At 41.2% G+C, this 25943-nt stretch overlaps 1 protein-coding gene across 3 annotated transcripts in view; it reads left to right on the top strand.

Annotated features, from left to right (window-relative positions):
- Window positions 1-889: 889 nt before the first annotated feature.
- The window catches only part of LOC109029680 (nephrin), a 477751-nt gene continuing 452697 nt past the window's right edge, over window positions 890-25943 (top strand). For 2 of the 3 annotated variants that reach the window (XR_002008636.2, XM_019040258.2), the window contains exon 1: window positions 891-1684. The gene's annotated coding sequence lies outside the window, so the exon portion shown is untranslated. Of the gene's footprint in view, window positions 1685-25943 lie in introns of all 3 variants that reach the window. The other variant, XM_019040260.2, reaches the window with a different exon arrangement.

Here is a 25943-nt window from a genome sequence, read left to right as displayed (position 1 = left end):
AAGTACTACAATTTTTATCGAAACTTTCTGAAAGCAGTGCCCCCAACTGCCTCCCTCAAATGACATCATTGTAATTTTATGAACGCTTCCCAAGCCTATCAGAGATCGGCTGAAACATGATAATACTCTCAGTGGCGTGGCGTGAATTGCGATATATAGATTGTTATGCCATTTAAACCTATGGGAAAGAATCGATTATTAAGGTGTTCGCTGCGAACACCCTGTTTATCGATCCTTTTACATAGGTTTGAATGGCATAGCAATCGATACATCGCAATTCTCGCCACGCCACTGAATACTCTTCTTAGACGGGCACCCTAGAGAAGAAGGAGGCCCGGTGTGACTCCCATGGCCCGCGCAATAAACGGCGATAGGAAATCCCTGCATCATCGCTCGCCCCACGGCGCGTCGACGCGGCGAACGAAAACAGAAGGAACTGAGCACTTAATCAAATTATGCGCGGTCAGTTGATTGAAGGAGAGCGTGCGAGAATCAATCAAGTGATTTATTAAAATCCTCAAATGCACACAAAAGAGCGGCGGCGGCGCAGCGGGCAGGGGTTGATGTATGAATTCCCGATGTGTCGGGACGCGTGATACCCGGAGCCGCCGAGCTTTGCGATACATCGATCGATATGCCATTCAAACCTATGGAAAATGATCGATAACGCAACGAACGATCCTTCGCCACAGCTTCAAATGGGGAAGTATCGATAGTTGATAGGGCGCTGGATGCTGCGTCGCTGGACCCGAAAAGAATCCCGTGGTCCCGACCCGGATAACCGCCCCCGCCCCCCGCCCGCACCTGGGCCGGATCGGGATCCGTCGGGTATCTCCGCCGCGACGCCGGGTCGTCGCGCGTCGGGCTCGGGATGTTTTCCTCCTCGAGTACCCCTTTCTTCAGTCTGCTCCGATCTCCTGTCGCGTGTGGCGCGTGCGAGCGCCCATTCCAGCCCGGTTCTTTTTTCGTAACTCGCGGGAAAATCGCTCCCGGGATTCGCAACCTTTTTCGGGGCCCGGTCACGACGTGCCACCCCTTCAACAACAAATTTTGGTGTGAGGGTTGATTTTTCAACACCCTCTATGCAATACTCTTAGTGCCCCCTCCTTTTTTTAAAAAAAAAAATTAAAAAAATTCTCATTGATATCGACCCACTATTGTGGTCCCAGTGTTGAATAGTTCTTAAACGAGGTTTAAGGTAACCTCGAAACCTTTTTCTGCCAGAGATCGTTATCTCGCGGTTTGATGTTAGTTTTCGGTTGTTTATGTCGGGTTTGTCGCCGACTGTTTTCAAATCATAGCTTCTACTTTAACTTTTGTGATTTGTTTTTGCGATAAACTGGTGAGAAATGTGCCTTGGATTTGAGTTGATGATTTTTCGCGGTTGTCAGTGAATACCTTCTTGTGGTTGTCATGAGCCGATTGAATGATATGTTTGTGGCGTGAGTCATTTTAAATTTGAAAGGTTTTTTACCTCACGAACTGTTTTCAGTACGTAGTAATTCCCCCCCAAAAGTGCCCAGTGATCATTTGAATATCGTGTTTCTTCTCTGTACATTGTTTGGCTCAAATTATACAGTGTTTCAAAAAAATAGTGATATTTGGTTCTGCACTGGATGTCTTTAATTCGGAGACTTGACGTTTTTGACTATGGCTTAGTTATCATCGTTCATCAAACTTTAAGGTAAAATCTGCGTTTGTCATTTTTTTTTAAAGACGCTTTTCAGTTTCTTGCTGTGTCCCAGGGGAGGGTCAGAAAGTAAAAATAATGAGAGCGGGAGACCAAGTGGAAAAGGCGACTAAAATAGTAAAACAATTAACGCGAAGGACTTTAAAATGCCTCCTCACACCACAAACAATTCTTTAAACGGATGTCATCTCTGATCAGGAGTTAAAACCGATGGTCCAGCCAAAGAAATTCAAAATGGAATCCATTCTTCAACCATCCCTTTAGATCCCTTTAGAAGATTAATTTTTCACCATGTTCCATGCTCGTAAGACGCCGCTTTTGAAAGGATCGTTCGAAAGGTTTGGTGAAAGTCACGGTTACGTACATGTCCTAGATTATTTTGTAAATTTGAATGAGCAACAACTTTGTAAAGCAAAAAATGATGATCGCAAAATTATGTTTGCATGAGATCCTGCTGCAAACACTGGACATTAAATAATTCAACTTGGCACGAATGGCACCCCTAATTACATGCAGCAGCCCTGCGATCTCGTGAGTTGCCAAAACCAAGAGATGGGAATGTGAGAACTCACGGAAGAGAATAGTACAGGGCAAAAAAATTGATTGATAAATAACGGATAGAATGTTTTTCGCTTTGGGGAGGTACTCTGCGGGCCGATCATTGACAGTTTAAGGCAGCCCGATAAGACATCGAAATGAAATATACTGCATGGTTACGATAGACTTTGTCTTGTCTTGTCGTGCCGACATAGTTTCAATAATCTGTCCACTAAACTTATAGCATATTAAGTATAGTTAGAGGTTCTAGAAAGTTTGAGTAAAAATTAATTTAAATCGCTCGAACATATCTAAGCTTAGGTAAAGCTGCAAAAACGAGTATCTCGCTTGCGGCGTTTCTAAATCTCAGCTTTCATATTATTTTATCATGGGAGAACGAACAATCACTCTATTGCTCGATATTTCTACGCAGACTATTCTTCACTTAAAGAAAAAAAGTCAATAAAATTTTCAAAATAACGTCGAGCAATTTTACATTTAAAAATTAAATTGCATGAAGAAGTCTGTAGGATCGCAAACCGAGGTGCATGCTTTTAAAGTTTGACTGCCGACGAATCGAACAGATTACCTGAGAATTCAATAGCTTAATGAAACTCTTAAATCGCCTAAAATGGCACACCGTATACGTAAGGTAATCGGCAACTGGCGGTATCAAAGGTTCATCGTCCCAGAAACTACTTGCTCTGATACTAAATACTTTTCAGGAGAGCTGAGATTCATTGAATCGTGTACTATTACAATGCCGTGGATAGGAGCTCGTTTCGTACTTACCGCGAAGCAGTTTTATTTTTACTCAATCGTTTGTTTTATCTTTTGAAGTATGGATTAAGTCCGACAACTTTGTTTTTCAAGCACATTATTTCGAAGGCTTTCGGCAGTTATGTAATAGACATCTCTTTCTACGATTGAGAATGCAAGTTTGGCATGTTAATTTTTCGTGGTCTTTCAACAGACTTCCGGATGTTGCACGGTTTCGCGGTTCCAATACCATATTTTGCATGAGAGTTACTTTATAATGAATATTAGTTTTGTTTTTACCTGCGAAGTCCTTTTTTCATCGTTTCCGTTTATCAAAAAGGCCCATTAAAGGTATTTCAGGCTTGAGTGTGGGACTTCTGTTTTTTCCTACGACGAAAGTTGTGATGATGGTTGTCTCCGTTTAGGACGATAGCACGTAAGGTTGGGGAGTATGAGGGCTGGACGAACATTAATGCAAATATCTTGAAACGAGGTAAATCAAACAATTTTTGCCATCAGTTAAGTAGGTACTGTTTTCCTCCGAAACTGTCCGCAATTTTATCCCAATAATTGGTCTGCCCTCATGCACTCAATGGCAGTGCACTCCGACATGAGGCCTTGTCAGGTGGTTTGTACTGTGATTAAAACAACGTGAATACAATTGGACTACATTTGCCAATAGGAAGTACTATTTCCAGCTCATCTTAGGAGCAACATATGGGCAATTAGTTTCCATAAAAAGCTTTTACAAAGGAGCCAGAAATTGTAGTTTCTAATTGCAAATCAGGTATATGAACACTTGGAGCGTGAATTTTTTGGATATCTATCTTCATTTTAGGATTATGTACGTCAAAAATTTCTTAATTAGGGGGAAAAAATTAAAACCTAAGGACGTATGCCCTCCGTATATAATATGGTTTTTCATACTTTTCGACATGAAATCAAGCTCTACTTACCGATTTTTTAAAAATAAAATAGGGTACAATAACTCATGCTTAATGTCTTACTAAAACTCTAAGAATATCATGACAACAAGTATATCTAGTCAACTTAACTGACCGTATTTTATTGCACCTATGTAGCGCGACATCAGCCTTTTCTCATGGGACTAAAAAATCCCCCACCAAATTTAAATTTGAGACATTTTCTCATAGTTCGTATAGCCTGATAATGCAGAATAATAAAAATTATAAAGATTTTTTTCATCTGATGAAGCAGTTCTAAGCACCGAGCTTGAAAATACTTCGCTGACATCGTGTAAAAACTTGCCCCATGTTGAAAGCGCTCAGAACGGTGCGGTGGAACGGTAGCATCTACAAACTTTGTATTACATAATTTAAAGGTGATTACATGCACTTTAACTTTCTTTTTAATTTTGGAAAACATCTCTCACAGCTCCCAAAATATTCTCAAGTGCACACCACATTCCGTCCAGCTGTCATAGCTAGGTTGAAAGTTGGTGAAATGTTTTTCGATATAATTAAAAGGTTGTACCTCCTCTTTCACCCATCAGGTTTACGTTGCAGCGCATAGCCAGATTCAGACACGTCAAACAGGGGAAGGGGGGAGGAAGGGAGCTCTAGGGTTTTTTTTTTTTTTTTTTTTTTTTTTTTTTTTTTTAAACCTTCCCATGGCTGGTAGCCTGTGGATGCTTTGGAGTCCAATAAAGCGTCATTGCTCCAGCCAGGAGAAAAATTCTGAATTCCAATTAAATTTACGCATCAAAACATAAAGGATCGTAAAATTTTATCATTTTGTAAACTTCAATGTAGGGCTCTCACAGCCACACCCTAGTAACATAAGATCTTGTTTTAATTTTTCCACCGAGAACGGCGCGCTCGTCAGTGTTCGATGGTTCAAATGTGTTGCTATTATTTTTTGTCAAAGCATCACCAATTCGGTGATTCCGCCTTCAGAAGGATGGTCAAGATCTGCGCATTCGTCCGCGCAGAAATGTTGTCATCCGTGACTTTTTTTCTACGCAGATATCAAAGATACAGGAAAACATGTCTGTTATCCAACAATTTTTCCTACTTATAAAGGCTTATAGCTTCTCGGTAGCATGGAAGAACACCATGAAGTTCGGAGAGCTGCGAGAGAGGACCTAAGAAAGAGCAGAGGCAGAAGACAATAACTATCATGCACGCTTACCTAATCAGGAATTTCCAAAACGCTACTCGTATGTAAAATGGGCTCATTAGTATGAAAATTATTGCCGGACCCACCTATTTCGGGAACGATCCTAGACTGGTAACGAGGTCCATGGACCCCCATTTTTGCCACGGAGAGGGGGGGGGGGGAGCTCGCTCCGACCACACCGTTTACGAACTCCGATGTGGCGCGGTCTGATGCATGATGACCACCGATAACATCGGAATCAACTTGGGTGACCTAACGAGTCGCTTTGTTCCTCCGAGTCGTTCGCATTTGTGACGGTTAGGAAACTCGTGCCTGACGGGTAGGAAGAAATTTGACTTACAATTTTAGTTCAGACCGAATTCACATCAGCAGGTTCTGGGATTGACTCACGGCTTTTCTGTCAGAAACTATTAACTGGGATCAAGAAGGCGACAGGTTTAGGACTTGATTTTATTTTATGGCTTCTGTCGTGGTATTGTGATGGAATTGGTTTTAGAGTCGTTCGATATTATTTTTTTCGGGGAAAAAGTTTTGCATTAGACCGTGTAATAATGATGGAAGTATAGAAAACGCGTATCTTGGTTCGCTCTATCGCTGGTTTTCCGTCTTTTTTCTTTGTTTTTTTTTTTCTTATTTTTTCCCATTTTATGAGACTAGGTCTTCCTCTACTTCTGGGGGGTTACGTTCAATATTTTATGACAGATAACGGCGACTTTTGGTCCTCATTTTTTGCTCGTGGCGATGATGTCATTTTACTTTTAATTTTTGACCGTTTTGACCGTTTTAATCAGAGTCAAACAAATTTTCGAGCTCTAATGAATACTAGTACAAGACTGAGGGGGAACTCTAATTGAAATTTGGAACTTTTTGGCTTGGTTTCCCCCGTGGACGATATGGACCCAGCACCATTTCACCACCTTGTTACATACAGTTCGGGTCATTTCTTAATGTTTCACTTGTTAAAAAAACACATTGGATCTAGAGTCCAGACTCTTGAAAACATTGACAAGAAAAAGGACTCTTGATTCAATTAGATTTAAGCTTAAATCAAAAGGAAATCCGCTCAAATTAAGATGCTTGGTTCTTGATTTACGCTTAAATCTGATTGAATCAAGAGTATTTTTTCCTGTCGATGTTTTTAAGAGTCTGGACTCTAGATCCAATGTGTTTTTTTCCAGCGTTCTTCTCGCAAAAATTTTACTTAGCGTATAAGTCACCCACTCGATGCAACCAGTATCTTCCTCACCTCCAAGAGAGTGCCAAAACAACAGTATGCTTTGTTGTAAGTAATCCGATTTTTCTTATCGCAGGTTTTCCTCGTCTTTTTCCAAAATCCTTCGCGCAGCGCTAAACCGTTTTGTCGTTTATGTCCGCGTCGGGCGTGAGAGTCTGTCCGCGTCTGACGTCATTTCCCACTTCAAGAGGAAAAGTCATATTATTCACGACGGACGAGTGGGAGGAAAGCCGTGCTTTCTCTTCCTCCCCCCCCCCCTCTCGTCTAAATCAACCATGTTAAAGAAAGCTCCGGGTGCGTCACTTGCAGTCAGAATCTATGACAGACGTTCAGTTGCGTATTTATTTCCGAGGATCCCGTCTCGTTAATAAATTTCGTAGGACTGGGTGCAGCGGGATTCTCGGCGCAGGAGTCTAGACGGATATTAGGTTACCCGTCCCTTTGACTCCGGCGAGCGCTCCGCGAGCGTTCCTTTGGACTGGAGAAATGCATTTTCTTCCGTAAAAGCATCTCGGTCAAAGCTTTCAGCTGCGAGAGATTTAATTTTGCCTTTGATTTTTCCCCTTTTTTTTCATTATCTGCCACTTTTGAGGCCTTGCATCGGTTGGGAGAGGACTTTTCTTTGATCGAGGCTTATTGAGACGGATCCTGGAGCCGAGGGAGTCATTAGCCTTGGTCGCGCTGGCTCAGCTGTCCTTTATATTTTAATACTTTAATGACTTTTTCTATTTGATAGCGCGGTTATGCCCCGGGCTGATTTCATCTCCTGTTGGCGCGCTGGAAAGTCGGCGCTTTGTCCCGCGAATCCTGTAGTTTTGAAGTGGTTTTGAGATCTTGTTAAACGCGTTGTTCCCATCGTACGACGCTTGAATATTCGCAGGGGAGACTCAAATTCTCAAGGCAGGGAAGTGGAAGGGGTCTGTCAGCAAGAAAATGACAAAAAATAACTTGCGATGTTGTGTCAAGGCGTGAATTTTACAATGGTCCGAAAATGATTGATCTAATCGCAAAGAGAGAAAAACCTAAATAAACCCAGTAAGTATAGACATAACGGTGGAAAAACCTCCCCCTGAATTTTTTGAGCTCTGTGACGCAACGTGTGATAAAAAAATTTTAAAAAAATTTTAAAATAAAATAAAAAAAAAAATAAAAAAAATGTTCGCTAACATATTACCGGGTGCCACGGAAAATCAGAGTTCCAGCTTCCAAACATTTTCAAGGGTCGAGACATTCAGACAAGTTATGAATTAAAACATATCTCTACGTGTTTTCTCTTTAAAGTTCGACAAAAAAAGTAATCACACATCGGGAAGTCTAAAAATCAACTCCTGGACAAGATATCAGTGTTTTTTCATTAAAAATGGTCAAATGGCATCATTTGTTCGATCAAACTTTCATTTGATCTGTGTTTAAAAAACTTGTCATTATCTTGTTCAGGAGTTGATATGAAACTCTCCGTTGTGTACATTGTTTTCTGCGTTAGATTTTGAAGAGAAAACATGCTACGTTTTTCCCTACTTCAGACCTTGTCTAGCGGTCCATGTGCCTAGCGAGTCGTTTTAAGTTCGCCTTCAATTTCGGGTGATACTGTGCAACACTCGGGTGTTCGATTAGTTGCCTCGCGCTTCGGGGATGTCCCTGGTTCGTGTATAGTGGCCCATTGGTCTAGCGAGTCGTTGCGTTCAGTTCGCCTTCAATTTCGAATGATACCGTGCAACACTCGGGTGTTCGAATAGTTGCTTCGCGCTTCGGGGGGTGTCCCTGGTTCGTGTATCATGAGATTTGCGAGCACCGAAAGTGACCGTATCCCTCGCCTCCGGGGCACAAAGCATCACTAATGAGCTTTGAAAGGCGAAGGCAGCTCTGCGAAAGTTTCCGCATGCGATTGCAATCTGAAGTGGACGTTCCGTGCGGGAAAATCGGCAATGTTGAAGTTGATTTTCCCGCGAAATAGTGACGTCATCGGTGGAAGGTGCGCGACCAGTGTTCCCAGGCACCGGTCCCCGGGCTCGGGCTTTGATGTGGCAGTGCTGCAAAGCGAATCCCACTGCGGGGGAATCCGCCGCGTCTTCAAGGGGTTGAAGATTAAGTGGTTGCGGCGCGGCGCTCTCACAACAGTATGCCCACCGGCGGTGTAGCGTCGCGGCGCCCTCCCTCGCAAGGGCTTCGCATTCGCCTCGATTATTGCCAAATCTATAGTCTTCGCTGCGTTTGTTGCCCGAGACATTATGTTGTAAAGACCCTGCACTGCTATCTTCCCTATGGTGAAAAAGCATGGTATCAAATACTGGGAAAAACCGGAGCTCACCAGGAATGAACAATTTCAAGGAAAATTAGGAAAAATCAAGGAATCTCTACTTCTATCGATTAGAGACCATTCGAAGGATTATGTTATCCCCAGCCGCCATGATTGACCTCTTGAATCTTCAAATCGTTGGAATAATAGAGAAACTTTCATCAGCACATTCCAAAAGTGGCAACTCCGACATTTTCCATAATCATTTGACTAATTTTATTTCATTTTATGCTCAAAAAGTTGCTCATCAATCATCATTAGACGAAAAGTAGCGTTAACCTCCGATAACACGTAACGCTTTGCTTGACCCATTCCTCGACAAATTAGCGTCTTGTGATGAAAAATCACCAAGTTGCGTCGATTTTTTACTTTAGATTTGCTAGAAATCGGTTCTACCTGTCTATTCTAGCGTTACGCTAAGCAGTAGCAATTTAGCTTAGCGTAGCGCGATAAGGTGTAGCGTTACCCCCCGCCGCTATGTTCTGTAATGCACCCATAACGCAGGCTTAGACCATCTTCGATAAGATCTATGATTATTAAACAGGCTTTGATTAAAAACCAAAAAGAGAAAAACTCTCTTGAATGTTTATCATCAAAGGAACGGACGCGGAAAAATTAAAAGATTGTAATTTAGAAATTTTTTTCCTTCATGATTTTTGAATAGCCCCTTAAAGCGTCACGTTTGTTATGAACAAATTATTAAATTCTTTTTTAGAAATTAGGAGACTACACTACCTGATCGCCTCGCGGACAGTTATTATACGTTTCGCGTTATATACTCTTATAATTTTTTATCATAAACCAAGACTAGGGGGTACATCCCCTGACCGCTTTGCGGTCTATCCCAAGCGCTTCGCGTCTCCGGGGTTACGCGTTACGCGTCACTCTTATGATTTAATTGGACGTATTTCTACCAAACAGACCTATGTGGAGGTGAGAAATATGGGGTGTGCTCGTCGAAGCTGCCTAAGAAGCAATGTAAAAGTGGACGTGATTCCTTTTGTAGAATTGGTAAAGCGGGATATTACATTCTATCAAAGAGACCTATGTGCCAACTGAATGCGGGAGTCATGAGCCGCGGGCATGGCAAGAGAGCCTTGTGGACAGGGCTCATGAGTTAAGGGCTCTCTCTAGCGATCTCCCCGTCGTGCCGGCGCTCCTTTGTTGTCGCTGACGTCACTGGCGCTTTATTATTATCATTCACTCTTACGCAAAGAGAACTAACGAGCACACCCCATATTTCTCACTTGCACATAGGTCTGTTTGGTATAAATACGTCCAATTTTGATATACGTATCTGGAATTGTTGACCAAAGGTCGGAGGCCGGCAACAGGGTGCCAATCAATATCCGATCGGAAAAATCCCGGGACGACGGGGCGAGAATGGTTCCGGTTAAGCGGTCAACGATTTGCATGTGAACAGGGCTTAGGCTCAAAGTCTTAGGGATTTAGTCTTGTCGGGCCGCTCGGGTTTCGTCTGAAAACACGAACCTTGGCCGTGAGGACCCGCGAGTGGGAGGCGGGGGTGGAGGGCGCGAGGCCTCGCAAAGAGTTTTCTTTGTCTCTTAATCTGTGTTTAGAGGGGCTCCAGACTCGGATCGCTTTCGAGGAGTTGTAATCTGAGGCGGATGCACAGTGGTCCGCGACGTGAGCCGCCTAGCTGACGTGACGTGGTGCGCCGCGTATATCCCTGTGCGTATGCCGTGCGCCCTCATTCGAGACCCCCGAGCCCCACCCCCCGCCCCCATCCCCGTCCTCCCTCGTCATGTTTTCAGCCTGCCAGGAATTGAGTTACGCACGGTTACAGGCTTCGCTGCCATTTTGCTTAAAATTTTAGGCTTTCAGTCATGAAGCGAAAGAAACAATATGGGGACTGGTCATTAATTGCGTAACGCTCTAGGTGGAGGGGTGTCGACTGTCGAGGAAAGCGTCGCGGCATTTTAATTTTATCTGCCGAAAGATGGACTAATGTCCTAAAATGACAAGAAGAAAAACAATGGCATATATCAAATATCTACAATATATCTACTGCCAACAAATTTGCAGACAATTTAATAATCAATAGCTCTGCTAAAACTGTATTTTTTGCAAATTCTGGATCAGAAGCAATGTAATGTGGGCTTCAAATCGCTAGGGCCCATCAAAATGGAAAGGGTAATAAAAATCGCCATAGAATTCTAACATTTCATGGTGCATTTCATGGAGGCACATTGCCGTTCAAAGTAACGACGCAGTATCTCCATTCAACACTTTTTCATTTTTTCCAACAAAATGCTGTTTTACGAAAAACCTAACAAATTCTCATCCTTCAATGCTGTTTTACGAAAAACCTAACAAATTTTCATCCTTCACTTTTCCAATTCAAATCTGCTACACCATTAGGAACTAAAAATGAGAAAGCTTCGCTTGACGTCATGAGCCAAACAAGCTTCCCAAACTTAGGCTTGTTTGCAAAACGAAACTGCCAACACGTTATTATACATCGACCATATAAGTAAGTCAACAGTAGAATGCTGAAGTCCCGAAAGTAAAAGCTTCCATCATTGTCCAGATACTAGTGGAGTGCCCCTTGTCTCTGGCTGTAATATTGTTACCTTCAGGATAAACTTGCAAGCAGTCGCGATTCTTCCCTTAGGTTTATTCAAACGCGCTCGCATCATAGAGGGAAGAAATTCGCGTGGTCTTGCACTTTATGGTCTATTAAGGAGATTTGATCGGCAAACAAGAAGAATTGATCTATGAATATCGTTGAATCCTTGATCAACAGGGCTTTTTCCAATCCACCTATGTTACAATTAAATTCTAAAATTGGGACGACTGTGAATGCGCCCTCAGCTGCTTTATGAGCTATAAGAGGAAACCTCTCGGGTGCTGAAATAGTTGTATGTTCCCCAATAATACTCAAAGCCGTTTTCGCAGTTGCTCGTTTAGCAGCCTTTTCTCCTCCCTGATAGCGCAATAATGCTTTACAATATCTTTATAAACGATTTAAGGTTTCATACCTAGAAAGTGTTTTTTTTTTTTTTTTTTTACAACGAGATATAGACTAAAACACTCTAAAACCACGTTGTTTTAAGAGATAAGTTATAGTGAAATTAATGCGTTTTGATTATGTTTTACAGCAATTTTTCCTAAAGAATTTTACAATCATTTTTAAGTAACCGAAAAGTTAATTTTAATTAGGTTGGAAGTATTTCTAAAATATTTTATGAACGTATTTAATGAAATTTAGGTAAAAATAATTATTAAATATTTTTTTTTTTTTTTTTACGCAGTAATAGTGTTTTGAAAAATGGAGTTTTCAAAAACATAGTTTTTTTTTAAAAATAGAGTTTTCAAAAACATTTTCAAAGTATTTATTTTCCTTATTTTTAAAAGCAAACACAATTTTTTTCCTCCAAGTAAGGTTCATTAGATCTTAAAGTGCCCAAGTTTTTTTTTTTTTTTTTTTTTTTCTAAATTTACTTAAAAGTGTGTTGTAATTATTTTCTATAAATTGGTTTCATAAAAATAAGATATTTCGGTGTGCCATTGAGGTAGGAAGGCTCATATATTGTCTTGCAGTTTTCATCGATGCAATATTAAAGAGGAAAAACTTAAAAAAGAAATCTAAGTATCGACAGGGGAAGGACATTTTTCACGAACTTAGAGTAGAGTATGGTAATCATGTTCGAGGATTAAGAAACAGATTAATTTTGATCGTAAGGACTGTAAGTGCGACACGAGTTTCCTAAAATCTCATTTGAATACAATGTAGATTATGCTGTTTGAATGAGACCACTATGTGGTCACTAAACACATAGTTAAGTTCTGAGGTCGTGGTCTTCTTGCATAGTGCTAAGAGTTTCGTAAGCTCAATCTTTTGAATGAGACCAGAGACCTTTCATTTTACTGAGTGTTATTGCTATCATTATAGTGACTGGCAAACTTAGAAAAGACATGCTCACAAGAAGGTTGTGTGCCCATGTTCATTTGCTAACGTGAGTTTTTGACGGAGAGTCAATACTGGAATTTTAAAATTTTACTCTGCTGAAAAAGGCAAACATAGATCTCATCGATATGACCATTTTTCCGGTGTTGATCATTCTTCTCTGCCTGAGCACGATTAGGTGTATGATCCAGTATCGGATACAGGGAGGACCATGGTGGCGCCCCCCTCTCCTTTCCATAGAGGGAAAGAAAAAAAGTGCTCCTGAATATTTACTGAAATGGTTTCAAAATAGAACTATAAAACTAAATTGAACCAAGCCAAAGGTCACCGAACACCGCTGAAATAAATACCTACTCCACCCACTGAAATAAAATTACTCTAAAAGAGGTATTATTTGTCAATTTTTGACCTTCCAATAATGCACAAGTCGTTTGCTAAAGCTGCTTAAAATGCAATCTGGGAGGGGCTATTTTTTTGACATTTTTCGGGGGGGGGGACCCCTGCACCCTCCTTGCTCTGGAAGGATGGACTTAGACGATAAAAATGTTCTGCTTTGCTTAATTGGGCTGAGTTTATCAGAAAGAAACCAAGTTTTTCACCTTCTTACAGAACCTTTATCTCATATGCACTAATGAAATTTAGATACATTGTTATGGAATAGGGCCAAAAACTTGGTTCCTTTTTGATGAACTCAGCACAATTGGTCACCCAGTCCAAGCTTTATAGGGTCCACGTCCACTCAATGCCGCAACTCATCAACTTCTAACATGGTATTTGACTGGTTTTCATTTTATTTTCACCCTTTACCGCCGCAAAAGTCGCACTGCTATATAATGAATGGCTTGAAGTGGATTTGACAACCCTGTTCCAGCATCAAGCCGCGCGATAGAGGATAAGTTTCAGCGTGAACTGAGAAGAATCTTCTTACACGGGAGTTTAGTGGTCAAACGCTTGTTCCATCTGGATGAACCTGAGACCACGGCTGAGGTTCCGCGGGAGTTCGGGACTTAAACGCCAGGTTCCAGGAGATTCCAGCCTGATGATATAATCGATGGCAACACCTACAAGAGGCACTCTTGTGTCATTACTTAAGCATTCACATAAACTTGTCCAACCGCCCTTTAAATACTGTTATGACTTTAGCCAGACTTCTATCAGTTAGGGTGGTTCGTGGTTCTTCAGAACTTTGGAAAACGATTCGATAGTCGATAGATCAATTGGATTGCATTTTGCAAAAAGGAACCACTAGCATTGCAATAATGCTAATATTGTGCAACTTCATTCTTTGCAATAAAATTGCGGAAATTGTGAAAAACTATGAAATTTAGATGGTAATTTTTTTCTTAAATTTACAGTTTTTAGCGAGTAAAATAGAAACTATTAAGGGATAATCGGGTTTTTCCTCCAAGACCAAAGAAGTTGCACAATCTTAGCAACATTGCAATGCTAGTGGTTCCTTTTTGCAAAAAGCAATCCAATTGGACGTATTTCTACCCAATGGAACTATGTGCATCAAAGCATGAGTCCTGAGACCCATAAGAATGTATGCATAAGGGCTTCGTCATAATGCACGTAGTTCCGTTTGGCAGAAATACGTCCGATTGCAATTAGTAACTTCAATTAGTAATTTCTGGCTCAAACGTTAAGACGTATATCGTCGTTCCCCTTGCGAAAGAACGTAACTACATTTCAATGTTGCCAAATTTTCTCTCATTTTTACCAGGAGAATCTTGGAGAATCTATAACTGAACATTTCGCTGACTATTCCTCTGATCTTATGCAAAGGTCACAAACATTTTCAATGAAAAGCACATGGGTTTATTCTAGTAAAAAATTGAATTGTTTGAGTCAGTTTTGCAACATTGGAATGGAGTTACGTTCCTTCACCCGCGGAACAACGTTATGAGCATAGTGGAAATAATGGTGCATACGTTGTTTCTAACTGATTGTGAGCCAGATATTGTGGTTCCCAATTGTTAAATGTGGTCAACTGGATAATTTCTATATTCAGGGCGATTTTTCAAAAATCTCCGAGCATCTTATCACGTCGTTGTACTTGTACACGAACTTTGACCAAGAATCACTTTGAAGTAACTCTAAAAGTACGTTCCGAAAGAATATTGCAAGTTCTTCCGCAATTTGACTCGCGATATTCACACGGTCCGTTATTTTAAACTTCCTTCAAAAAGTTTCTCGGTCAAATCTTTTTGCAAGTACCGGAAAGATTACATGCAACGTGGTGTGATACTCCAGATATTTTTGCAGACATGTCTTAAGAACCAGAAATTGATTCATGGACTATCGAAGTCTGATGTACATTAGGACACGTATAGTTGCAATATCGATGGCTATAGTGCGAAACCACGTAACTCTGTTTGCGACGTCGCATGTTTCCTTTCATACTTTGTGCTTTTCTTGAAAAACAAGTCGACGTAATTTCTCAAAAATTGTCTTGATTTTCCTTCTCTATGAATAGAATGTTCTGTAAAAATAACGCGCCATAAAGTTGGCTTGTTTCTCCTCGAAAAAATTAAGTTAAAAGTGGACATTTTGAAACACCGCAAATAAGAAACGTGGTTTTTGTACTTTAGCAATCGATATCATACAAACAGGACAAGTTTTTTTTCAGTTTAAGATGCATTCAATGAGCTTTAGGCAGCGCGGTAACCAGCGAAGACTTGAATCGAATCCCCGTGTTAACGGTCAGGTCGTTGGCTAAAAATCAGGATGCGCGCACGGTGGCTCAAAATTTATCGCAGAGCTAGGAATCGAATGTTTCCAGCTCAATCGCTCCGATTCTTATGTTGTTCCATTAATTTGTTCACCGACTCCCGCATCGTTTTGGAATTACCTAGTTCCTATTTTTTGTTCCGTGTCCGAGCGGGCGATAATTCGGAGAGGACTGCGCGCGGCAGCTTTGAGGCATCTATCATCGGACCCGAACTATGGAAGCGCGAGCTATGCCGGAATCCAACACCTCCGAAGATCTTATCGCGCTTCTAATTTTATGACCAAATACCTTGTTTTTACCCGTTTTTTGATTTAAATTAGTTCTAATCTTGCATTCTTTACAAGAATTCAAGTTATCTCGTAAAATGTCGGACATAACAGTTAGTTTTTTAGAGATGGTTTATTTTCTTCTCTGATTTCTTCAGTCGTTAGCTATTTCACTTTATGCCCTACCTAGAGTACCTATATAGGGAGAGTATGGACATGTCGAAAATTCTGAGGTTAGGTGATGGAGCTCTTAGACCCCAAAAGGGTAGGCAATCTATGAATTCAAATTATCCAGAGTGATTTATAATCACAATTGTTGGAAACTGTCGTTGGTGAAGCACGTATTTGACTTGGTTTTTGCATAAACTTACTCATTTTTGCGGAAGAATGCTTACTCATGAATTTTCTTGTCCATTTTCGTTTGATGTTGGAGTCTAAAGATTGACAGTGACATTTTTCGTTTTCAAAGGTTACCTACCCTTTTGTACCCTAAGAGCTACATATTTCGAGTTGTCCATACTCTCCCTATATAGGTACTCTAGCCCTACCCTGTTGCTTCAATTCCACGCGAAGCAGCACAGTATACTTATTGTCTCATTGTCTCTCTGTTGAAGAAAAAAATTGAATTTTTTCCAGAATTGGTACCGTTGGAAAATTGTCGTTTTCCCCACGATGGAACGTAACTCTATTCCGATGTTGCAACATTGGTTCAGACAATTCGATTTTTTACAAGAATGTATGCGGGTAATTTTTGTCCAAAATTTGTCTGATTTTTGCGTGAGATCAGCGGAAAAAACCAGTAAATTTTTCACGAAGAAATTCCCAAGATTTTCCTCGTAAAAATGCAATATCTGAGGGGAAGTTTGGCAACATTGAAATGTAGTTACGTTCTTTCGCAAGACGAAACGGGGGATCCATCGATTTGTTTACGTCTTGTTGAACTGCAAGAGATACACTCATCTTGTAAATGGTGTGCAATCTGGATCAAGCCTGCTCTCACCCTTTAGTCAAACACTGACGGAAAGAAGGTCGAAGTTTTTCCCCCTTTTTTCTCCTCTTTTTTTAGGGGTTGAGAGTGGTAGTAGAGAGGTGTTTGAAGTTCGAAAGTTCTTGCGTTTACTTAATTAACTCATTAGCCGGTGTATGTTTGCCCTCTTGAGGGATCGCGGGTGCGATTCCCAAAGAAGTCAACCCTTCAGAGGCTCCGTGGGAGCACGTGGATGCTTGCTTACACGTGTACAGAGTTGAATAACTCCTGCACACCGAAAAAAAAATCTCGGTGTAGTTATTAAGAAAAGGGTAAAATTACCAAGAATTCAGGGTTCTATTTGATCCCAGTTTTTTCTTGGTAAAATTACCATTTATGGAATTGGTAATTTTACCGAGAAATCTCGGTAAAATTATTAAACTTTCTCGGTAATTTTACTGGACCTTGGTAAAAACGCCAATATTTTTTATCGATTGTGGTAGAATTACCGAGATAAAATGGCAAAGTTACCGGAATTTATTACCAATAAAAGTGGTATTTTTACCTGAAAAAAAAACAGTAAAAATACCGGGTTTTAGGTAAGCTTACCAGTCTGTCTTAGTAAAATTACCAATAATTGGTAAAAAAAAAAGTGAGATGGTAAAGGTACCAACGGACCTTGGTAAAAACGCCGAGAATTTTTTTTCAGTGCAGTGTTCTGTTATTCTATGAGGGTTATTCCCAGTATTTTTGGTCGAGAATATTTGCAGATTTTGAAGTTCGAAAGAAGTTGTCGATGTTTTTGTTGATTTCGTCAGCACGGCGAATACTTCCGCTCAGCTGCCTTTTGATCCGTTTCTTTTGGGCTGTAGAAGAAAAACTTGCAGTTTTTGGACACCCCCCCCCCCCCAATGGCACAACTTACTTTTAACTACTAATTGACGAAGACGACTAAGACGTATTGCGGCGTATCAAACAAACAAAACATCAAAATAAACAAAAAATGGGGAAAAAGAGAGAGGGAGAAAATAGTTGGGTTTTGCTATACATTCAATAATTACGGTGACGGCACATCGTTGGTGAAACTTTCCAACTATGTAACTCCATTTCCGACGTTACAGACTTCCTGTTGTACTTTTTTTTTTTGAAATTGGAAAACCATACGTACCGGCAATTCTATAAAGCTTGCGTAATTTTTCCTCTCCGCGCGAGAACTTCAAGGAATGACATTGATTTGTTGTCCTTTAAACAAACAAAGTAGGAGCGGTGAATTTTGAACATCGCAGACGGATACGAGGTTTGGGAGTTTCACCGTCAACATACATGATATGAACCTCCAATACTTTGTCTTTTTTCTTTTCTTTTCCTAAAATAATTATATAATGCCACCTCAGTAAATAGCGAAAGATTTACTCTGATCATCGAGCGTTTGTAATACTTTCAGTAATAGTATGGAAAAATGAGATATTTTAAAATCCAACCCAGCTTTCGTCGTCTATCGATCGTTATATTATTGCGGAACCCAAGAAATTTTTGCTATTTAGAGAGCTTCGCAAATAACCTCTCCAAGGAGTCGGAATTCTCCAGAAATGCGCTTTTGCAGCATTCCGGCGGTCTCAGGATATTGAAGAATTACAAGCTCAAAGGCTCGTGGAGCCTCGAAGCATATCTTTTTGCTCATTCAGCCGGACTTTCTACGAAATTACAAGGCTGCTTTGTGGATTCGATACTTCGCGATTTTCAACAGATTACCTCAAAACGAATTCCACGCGGTTCTTCAATCCAAACCCTACCCCCTACCCTTATCCACCATCCCTCTACCCCTCGTGACTCCATTAGTGTAAGCTGCTTCACAGGTATTTGAATTATGCTGTTGGATTTCAAAGGCGCTTTAACTAATTATAATTCCATAAGCTTTAAGCCGGGCAAATATGTATTGAGTTCTTGCAATATTGTAACAGTGTCGTTAACGTATTCAAACCGCTAGACGTTTTCATCGTAAAGCTGCATGTTTTGCCCTGGCCACTAGGATTGCATGTTTGAGCAATGTAACACTCTTCTCAAGAGAAATACGTATTTAAACGATTAATACTTTTTGAAGGATTTTTTCCGCTGCGGAACAGCTCTTTTTTTTCTTGTAGGGCACTATCTTTAGGCACTCAGCCACAATGGAGGGCTCACCATAGAGATTTTACCGTTTGTAAAAATGCTGCTTTTCTATGACCATTGAGAGGTTGATACACATGTATACTGCCGGAAATTTTCTGTCATAATGTATTTCTCGAGTTGGAATATACTCCGCACACCTTTTACAAAAACCTCTAGAATGTATCTTCTCATCGTGAAGTATATTCTGTGAAAATGCCTAGCAATAATAGTGTTGCTTTGTTCTATTTTGATAACAGCGGATATTTATAAACAAAACTGCTCGTAAACGAGACACATTTTTTTGTAGTTTCACACCGATTTGCGGCAACTATCCTATTTTGACGGTGAAATGACTCGTCGAAGCATAAAGGAACCAGCGCAATTAGTGTTTTCAAAATCATGCAACTTCGCCTTTACTTCCAAACATACCTACCCCATATGTACTCTATTCACAATTCTCACAATTATTTTCTCCTAAAATTAACATTTTTTTGGTGGGAAGCCAAAGCAATTTTGCTATCCTGAGAGATTTTTTACATAATTATGAAGAAGCAACATGTTAACAACACTGCAGTCGCGCTGGTTCCTTTTTTCTGAACGCGATCCAATTTATGCACTGGAAAAGAAACACATTGGATCCAAAGTCCAGACTCTTAAAAACATCAACAAGAAAAAGTACTCTTGATTCAATCAGAATCTAGCTTAAATCAAGAACCAAGCCTCTTAATTTAAGCGGATTTTGTTTTGATTCAAGCAAAAATTCGATTGAATCAATAGTATTTTTTCTTATCAATTTTTTCAAGAGTTTGGACTCTAGATCCAATGTGTTTTTTTTGCCAGTGTGATTACTCCCTCGCCTAATCAATAAATATTTTATTGTGAGAAATCTGACCTCATTCAAACGTAGATACGAGGTTTTTCCTCAGAGCGGCAGAGTGGAGAACAGGAGCAGGCGCTGGTCTCAAAATAATGAGGGAGGCCTTTTATATTGAATTATCGTGAGGGCTCGGCTGGCATTATTAATTTCCTGAATAGAGGGCCTTTATCGCTGATGCGTGCCCTCATTATTTCGCCGGCGGACTTTTTTCCCTTTTCACCCGGGTCACAGCCTCACTGGCACATGAGCTTTTGAGCTCGCGGCGCGGCGAGGCGGCGAGGTGGGTCCCGGTGGCACCTCCCGCTGCGCTCAATCTGGGCCCTTGTTTTACGTTTCCCAATAAGAAAGGGGACCGCGCGACCGGGGACAGTTGCGGCCGTGTCGTGAAATATTCATACCACGCCCCCGCCCCCTTCTCGAGGGATGTATGCGGGACAGCGCCGCGGCTAAGACAGCTGCGAAATTACCGAGCGTAGGTGCGAGGCAGCGCCACTATTATCCTCCCCCCGCGAATTGCCGACAACCCTTTTTTCGTCGTTCCGCAACCTTTTTTCACCTCGTGCTATGTCGCGAGAATTGACTTTGCACCTTGTGGCTGCGTGCTGCAGTGAAAGATGCATAAAACAACTAGAGAACCTATATACTGCTGTACTACGGAAGAACGTCGTAAAAGCAGTTCAATGTTGCCAAATTGTTTTTCAGAAAATATTTATTTCTGAAGACCGTTATGCATATTTTTCATTTGTTTCAATCAGGAGATGCATACGCTCAAAACTGCGAACAATAATTGCACCGTCATTTCCTTCCGTTCTGTCTTTCTCTCCTTCGATTGGAAATAACTTCCGCGCTCGGTTAAAAAGAGTAAAAAACGTGAGCACAGAGGTCAATGATCATGGTTCAACTGCTCCGTAACACAAGCAGGAAAATCTCATGAAAATCCGGTGTTGACTTTTTCCAAGTGGCGGAGCGTCTCAATTACAACAAGACTCGCGAATTTTTGAGGAATACTCGATGTACATTGTACAGGGTGTCCGAGGATTAAATGGAGAGACTACAGGAGCGTGCTCCATAGGTCCACATAAGACTTTTCTTTTTTTTACATACTATCCAAAAGTTCCGCCAGTTGTACCGAGTTTATCAGAAAGGAACCAACCAACATCAAGTTGAAACTGAGAAAAAAGGGTTTGAAGTTTTATGCCTGCACAAGGCTCAATGTGAAAAAATGAACTTTCGCCCTTCTTTTCGCAGATATTTTTGGTGTTAGGACTTTCAGTTTTTGGCAGGAGAAAATATATAGCTAGTGAAACTCAAAAACATTCTTAAGGCAATTTTTTCGAAAATGTGGGTTGGTTCCTTTTTGATGAACTCGGTCCTGTCAGAGCTCTGGAGCTTGAAATTTTTTGGAATATTCATCGCTTTTTTCTAAATTTTTGCTACAGTGGTGGACCAAAACTCATGGAAAATGGTTACTCCACTGAAGGAATATCAATATCGAAGGGGGATCATTTGGACTACATTTTGCAATTTGGACTTGTAGATTCTAGCCCGGTTTAAAAACAATGCATGTGCCAATAGTTTCCCTATGCACTTAAGTGTTTTTCCAGAAGAGCCAGAATTTATAGTTCCAAATTGCCAAATGCAGTCCATTTAAGGTGGTCCAGGTGGGTGAGGGGGAAGCTTTTTATTCTAAAAGATCCAAGTCTCCTTCTAAACCCCGGTTTAACTTGAGATTTCGATGTTTTGGAGGTCAAGGATGCATTCAGCCCAAAACTATAGCGTATAACCACGTTGCATGAGTTTCGATTCATGTATAACCATCGCCAAAATTTAGAAAAAAGAAGAATTTATCCTCTTTAGGGCGGGAAGGGAGTTACAAAAAAGCCAGTGAGAGAGGTTGGACAAATTGGACATGCATGATGTGAAACATTTGAATGCTCACATCTTCATTAATACAAATCGTAAAGTTTCAAAAGTTTAGAAGCACCCATAAAAAACTTAGAATGTAACGAAATGAACATCGAAATTTTCAATTTTAGTAAAAAATGTATTTTCCAATCTCTCCCGATGCCTCTCTCTGCCGTAGGTCGTCCGATAGGAATCACTTATAGAAAAAACTTTACAACTCAAAGTAGAGCCCATTGTGATTCGCAGTCTGGTCATGCACTTCTGAAACACCCTGTATTTCATCTAGTGTCATCTCTAAACTGAACTTTCACTTCCTCTGCATCACCCGGAAAACTCAGCATACCGATAGCTCCAACCTCCAACTCGAGTGCACCGATCGGAAGGTGAGCCGGAAAAGTAAACATTCTTCGACTCGCGTGCGGGTCCTCGCTTCGAAGAGAAACCCGAGCTTTTCCGTCCGGCACCCGAAAAACAGTATAAATACCAATCGGACACACCAGAGATCCATCATTCACCTCTCCACCATCCCAAGAAGCAACACCAAGCATCACCAAAGATGGCCTTCCGATTCGTCACCGTCGTCGCCGCCCTGGCCTGCATCTCCGTCGCCGCCGCCAACCCCCGCCTCCGGCCCTCCTGCCCCAAGGCGCCCCTCCCCGAGATCAAGCCCACCGTCATCCAGTCGGTCCTGCCCGCTCCCGTCAACATCGGCCCCGCCAAGGCTGAGGTGATCGACCACGCTTCCGCCCCGTACGAGATCAACTACTTCGGCAAGCCCTACATCATCAAGCACAAGCAGTCGGCCGCCCTCAACGTCTTCACCCAGACCCCGGTCGTCGTCGACGAGTACGCCGCCCCCGTCGTCAACGAAGCCGCCGCCCCTCCCGCTGTCATCGTCGAGGAGGTCTGCCCTGAGGTTGCCGCCCCCGCTCCGGTGCCTGCCCCCGTCTACGCCGCCCCTTACCCCGCCCCCGCCTACCCCGTCCCCGCCTATCCCGCCTACCCCGCACCGTGCCAATGATAAGCTGTAATGCTATCGTGAATACACTTCTCTGACTGAATTTATCGTTTTTCAACTATTATTTTATCTCTACCCCGTCATGTTTTGCACTTTATAAATCTGAAACTAAGGGAAAGTGCACACCTTTTTCCTCCAATCTAGAACGTCGAAACATCATTATAATGTCCAATGATTATCCAGGGCACGAAAATCATCTTCAATGATTATCACGACAGCGTTGCCGGGTTTTGATACGACCCCTTCCAGTCTTGTACCCTTGAATTTCGAGAGAAAAATAAGTTTGGTTAAGAGATAAGAACGAGCCTTATCACAAACCGGCAACACTGTCAAGATGATATCGAAGATCTTTTTGTATCTTGGATGATCACTTCATAATGATGTTTTTCTTTTAATAGTGAGGAGCTGCATACTCCCTTGCACATAAGATATCTCTTTCAAGTTATAAAAATTGACTTATTTTCTAATCGAAAACTGGCTCATAAAGTACATATAAAATTTCAAAAAAAACCATTCAAAGGTCACATTTAAAGTAACGATGAGGCGATATTGTTGCCTACGTCGAATGGCAGTTGAAAGTAAAGAATGTGGAGTGGGTCAATATTTTCTCGGTCCGTAATCGTTCGTTTCTTCCCAAGTATTGTGTTGCTTCCTAAGTCTCCACGTATACTTAAAAAAAAGAAAATATACGTAAAAAGAAAAAAAGGAAAAACTGATTTCTCACAAAATTCAGTGTCAAATGTTGTGTCGTCGTAGCTCTTTAAGACTATGCCCGTTCAAAGCTTTGCATCGGTACAATTTTCCGTCGCAAGTGTGGAAACTGATCTTCAAAATTTATAACGAGTGAAAATATTATTTTTAAGCAAAAAGAAGTCATTTTAGTCGATGGACAGAATTAATTGTACGAATATACGAGTATAAAATATTATTAGTGTAATTAGTTTTGATCTGAAGAGCGGCTGAGCTCAGTGGCTTGGCGTGAATTGCGATGTATCGATTGTTCTGCCATTTAAATCTATGGTAAAGAATCGATCCTTTTCCATAGGTTTAAATGGCATAAAAATCGATACATCGCAAAGCACGCACGCCACGCCACTGGCTGAGCTTGACTCAGATATAATCGTCGGGAACATAATAATTAAACGTCCCATACTAGTTTTCATATGTATGAAAATAATGCACAGAATATATTTACCGTGTGTCTGAGAGTAATACCCTCGCCGGGTTGTGACAGTATTTTCCCCGTGTGTGACAGAGAGAGAGAGAGAGAGAAAAGTGGAGAGGAAGAGTAAAGGGAGGAGAGAAAAAGGGGAGTAAAAAGTAGAGGGAAGAGGGCTGGAACGTGAGTTTATATACATATATTTGTTCTTTAATTGGTTACGACCAGGAAGAAGCCACCACTGTCGAGTTCCGGACTCGTAACAGTCGTCTGGCCAACATCGGTGAGGGCAGAAAATCTGACGTTGTTCTTTTTTGAAAGCTCGTATTTCTGTCACTTGCACGAGCAGAGCTTTCGCAGGTAAGCGCTCACGTTTGTTTATTTCGTCCAGTTGTGCCACATCACTCCGTCAAAGCTCGGATTTTCTTTTTCGTTCACTCTAGGGGTTCTGAAATGGACAGAGTGTAACCGGAAAGAACCTAGCCTTGTTGAGATTTTAACCGTGAAAGAGATTTGAAGTTTTATTCCTACGTATGGCTCAATTTTAAGGATTAATTTTACTGCCAATTTCACATTTTAGATATTTTATCTCGATTTGGAAGTTTTTCCAGGAGGAAAGTTACGGTTCTTTAAGCTCAAAGCTACCTCTAATTTATTGTTTTCCAAAATTTGATTAGGTTCGTTCTTTTTTTATTTGGTCCCAAATATTATTTTACTTATTTCCCTGTCGATGACTCTCTTTGACATCGTTATGAAGTTGACGCCGGATTTAGCTTCTATTTATAAGCGTATCTCCTTTCAACATGAGCATTTGTATTTATTTATTTTCTTTTTACTCTACATTTTTTTTTTGTCCTCCGTCTCCGAGAATTGTCGAAGGAGGAAATTCGAATAGCATACTTCAAAAAGCGCCCAATTCGAAGAATAAATTAATTTCTGCTCTAATCTGAAAATGTGGGTTTTTAGCGTCACGCGCAACTTTTATTCCCTCCCCCTCCCATTTTCATGTTTTATGAAGACTAGGAGGAGATACGCACTCTGACTGAAGCGCTTTGCGCCTCGAGCGTTATTCATGCCGTGTTATTCAACTGATTTTATAGTGTAAAGTAAGATTATCGTGAGGGAGGTATTATTTCATTTATTCAGAAAAAGGTCCAACTCCAAGATAAAAAACGTCAATATCTTACTATGAAAGGACCGAACAGTTTCAAATTTTTGTCACACACTGAAAAAAAAAGTTCGGTAAATCCGAACTAGTCAGGATCATATGGAACCACGATTTTGTTCGGTACACACGACCGAATTATTCGGTCTGCTCAGCCGAATTGTTCGGTCTACTGAACCGAACGGTAAGAATTTATTATCGTTCGGTCGCACAAACCGAACATTTGGTTGAACAGACCGGATAATTTGGTTGTATGTGTACCGTACAAATCTGGTTCCATATGATCCTAACCAGTTCGGATTTACCAAACTTTTTTTTTCAGTGCGGGGCTCCTTTCGAGAACTGTATAAAATCCGCCAAAACATGTTTCCGATCGCCAAAAATTGACTGAATTCAGTTTTTCAGATCCTAGAATTTTTCCCCGCTAATGGACATTTTTCGAAAGCGACGATCCACTTACGCGGGTACACGGAGATCTGACAAGGCGTGCCTGCGCGACAGCCTTTTTCATCGTTCGATGCGAAGCAGGGTTTTTCCGTTTCACTTGAAGCTTTTGTGTGCGTACCTCGTTTCGTCGTTTCCGAGTTCCGACTTCCGGCCTTGCCTTTGTAGCCGCAAAATGAGTAAATTACCGATTTAATTAAATTCATTTGAAGTTATGGAGCACTTGTCTCTCTTTTGACTCTCTGACTCTTCCGTCGGCGATGCACCCCCGTCACCCCCTCCCCCGGGAGCTCATAAAAGCCGATTTGCCCAGTTTAATCATCGTTAAGCCCCGAAATTAAGTTGCTCACATAAAATGACGCCACTTGCCACTTGTCACACGCCCTGTATTTCCAGCCAAGCCCTCGGATTAATGTTCCGTGTATGCCACGTCTCGGTGTTTCCTGTACTTCAGCACATATTCCCTGAAATCACCAAGGAACAACTTTTTCAAACATTTTTCTTTGAGGCGGGAGGAGGGATACAGAAAGTTCCAAAACTCCGAATGCTTCCCGTGATCCGACGTTTTTGCCTTGGGGTCATCTTTTTAATTTGCCGCACGTTGCCATATTTCCAATTCATTGGCGTGGTACCCGATTTTACGGCACAAAATGGAATTTTCCCCGCTTTTCTTAATA

Source organism: Bemisia tabaci, chromosome 2 (genome assembly GCF_918797505.1).
Source record: "Bemisia tabaci chromosome 2, PGI_BMITA_v3".
In the NCBI taxonomy this organism is placed as follows: Eukaryota; Metazoa; Arthropoda; class Insecta; order Hemiptera; family Aleyrodidae; genus Bemisia; species Bemisia tabaci.
Note: the sequence above shows the minus strand (reverse complement) of the source record. Positions and strands in the feature narration are given on the sequence as shown.